The following is a 3133-nucleotide window of genomic DNA, read 5'->3' as shown; positions in this document are numbered from 1 at the left end:
TTATAACTATCCTACGATTGTCCAAGTGCTGCTCAAATTGAGCTTGTACTTTGATTATTCGTCGTGATTTCAACTTGAATATTTGAGTGCTGTTCGAATTCGGACTATGCTCTGTTATTCGTTGTGAATCCGATTGAATTATTAAGTATTGCACGGGTTAATCGTTGTGAGGGTTTAATCTCGTGAATTGACGTAACTGCTGTATTAGTTACTAACCCGTTTGTGTGTGCATTGTTGTTAAATTAGGTTAATCCAGGCTAATCAGTAGGCTTATATCTTGCTCGTTAATTCTGCAATGTGAGTCATTCTCTTTTTATCAACTGTTTTACAAAACTCCAAATTATTTTCAGAGTTATAATTACAGGGATTAAGTCTTTGTAATCACCAAATTACAGCCAGTATGTGGGGTTTTGTATACATTACTTATTCCCGTCACCATTGGACAACGAGTTAGCCAATGGGTGATCTGACCATAGTCACAGACACCATTTGGACAACGAGATAGCCAATGTATAGTCGAGTGACAAATACTCTGGGTAGTTGGTTTGATATTAGAAACAATGTAATCGCTCTTAATACTGTAAATTATAACAAATATGTTTTTGTATAAAACCGGAATGAACTCACTTAGTATTTCCCCGCTGACAAAACCTTTTTCAAACATGTTTCAGGTGATCTGTTGTGATCCAAGAAAAAGTGCCGTGAAGCACTGCAAGCTCAGAGAAGTGGCTCACTGTGAATAAATAAAAGAAACATGTTTTAAGAAATAAAGATTTCCTGATGAAATCATCTTATTGCAAATTATGGGATTTGATCCCTAAAACTTTATGTAATATATTAAACGGGCATTTTCAGTATTAAAAGATCATGTATTAAAAGACTTCCGCTGTCGCCTAAATTAGATACCACGGGATTCCTGCCCCGCGGCTCTTGAACCGGGTCAAACCGGGCCGAGGGCCGTGACACGCGGCCCGCTTGAACTAAAGAAATCAACGATATCAGGTTCAACCCTGATACCGCCCGCGTGAATGGTTGGGGTGGGTCTACGTGGCCCGCCTCAACTCCAATTTTCTTATTTTTAATTTATTTTATATGTTATGCTCTATTTTGGGCTTGGTTTTCACATACAGGCTGCATTTTAAGACATTTTGGGTATTTAATATATTTTAGGGTGTCGGTTTTATTAAGGAGTGTTACATCTTCCCCACCTTGTTTTAGAGCTCGCCCTCGAGATCTACTAGAATAGGTGTGGATATTTCCTTTGCATTTCTGATTCAAGTTCCCATGTGTATTCAGGTCCTCTTTTGGAGTCCCACTTCACTTTGACCAAAACTAATCTCTTATGCTTGAGGTTCTTGATTTTTCTGTCTTCAATTTGTAGAGGCCTTTCTATAAACTTTAATTGTTCATTTACCTCTATATCCTTAAGAGGCATTACGAGTGATTAATCGGCTAGGCATTTCTTGAGATTAGATACATGAAATACATCATGTATTCCTGCCATTTCCTCTGGCAGTTGTAGCTGATAGGCCACATGTCCTATTCTTCTAATAATTTCAAAAGGTCCAATATACCTGGGACTTAGCTTTCCTCTTTTGATGAATCTTACCACTCCTTTCCAGGGAGAGACTTTTAATAATACCTTATCATCTACTTGGAATTCTAACGGCTTACGTCTATTATCAGCGTAGCTCTTCTGTCGATCACGTGCTGCTTTTAGTCGTTCCTTAACTTGAATGATCTTATCTGTTGTTTCCTGTACTATCTTAGGTCCAGATAGTTGCTTTTCCCCAATTTCTGCCCAACAAACTAGGGTTCTGCACTTTCGTCCATAAAGTGCTTCGAACGGTGAAGCATTGATACTTGTGTAATAACTGTTATTATAAGAAAATTCTATTAAAGGTAAGTGATCGTCCCAATTACCTCCAAAATCAATTGCACAAGCTCTAAGCATATCTTCCATTGTCTGAATTGTCCTTTCGCTTTGTCCGTCCGTTTGAGGATGATAGGCTGTGCTTAAATTCAACTTGGTTCCCATTGCTTTTTGGAAACTTGACCAAAAATGAGAGGTAAAACGACTATCTCTATCAGAAATGATTGATAAGAGAATTCCATGTAATGAAACAATTTCATTTACATACAATTTGGCTAATTGTTCCATATTAAAAGTTTCTTTCATTGGTAGGAAATGAGCTGACTTGGTTATCCTATCTACAATCACCCAGATTGTATCATTACCTTTTCTTGTTTTGGGTAATTTGGTAACAAAATCCATTGTTATCAATTCCCATTTCCAAACTGGCATTTCTAATTGTTGTAACAAACCTGAGGGTTTCTGATGTTAAGCTTTTATTTGTGAGCAAGTTAAACATTTGGAAACATAAGCCGCTATGTCCTTTTTCATTCCTATCCACCAGAAATTTTTCCTTAAGTCCTGGTACATTTTATCACTTCCTGGATGCATCGTATATTTAGATTTATGAGCTTCTTCTAATATACGGTGACGTAAATTTTCTAATTTAGGTATCCACATTCTCTTTTTGTGGAATCTCCAAATTCCATCTATTCCTTGTTCTAATTCCTTAATCATTCCTTTTAATTTTTCAGTATCTTTCTTGATTACTGATTCTTGTGCTTTTTAATCTGATCGTTTAAATCTACTTGTAGATTTAATTTAAGAGAACGTACCCTTTTTGGCTTTTCATGATACTTTCGACCTAAAGCATCTGCCACTACATTGGCTTTTCCTGCATGATACTGGATATCACACTCGTAATCACTAAGCAATTCCATCCAACGTCTTTGTCTCATATTCAACTCTTTTTGCCCGAAAACATACCTTAAGCTCTTATGATCTGTGAATATGGTAAACTTACTACCATAAAGATAATGTCTCCAAATCTTAAGGGCAAAAATTATGGCTCCTAATTCCAGATCATGGGTTGAATAATTTTCTTCATGATTCTTAAGTTGTCTAGAGGCGTAAGCTATAACCTTTTGACGTTGCATCAATACACATCCATAACCTAACTTGGAAGCATCACAATAAACTACAAAGTCTTCAGTTCCTTCTGGTAATGCTAGTATAGGTGCATGGGTCAATCTTTGCTTAAGGATTCTAAAGGCTTCTTCT

Source organism: Helianthus annuus, chromosome 5, assembly GCF_002127325.2.
Source record: "Helianthus annuus cultivar XRQ/B chromosome 5, HanXRQr2.0-SUNRISE, whole genome shotgun sequence".
In the NCBI taxonomy this organism is placed as follows: domain Eukaryota; kingdom Viridiplantae; phylum Streptophyta; class Magnoliopsida; order Asterales; family Asteraceae; genus Helianthus; species Helianthus annuus.
The sequence above is the reverse complement of the archived record's forward strand: the minus strand, read 5'-3'. Positions refer to the sequence as shown.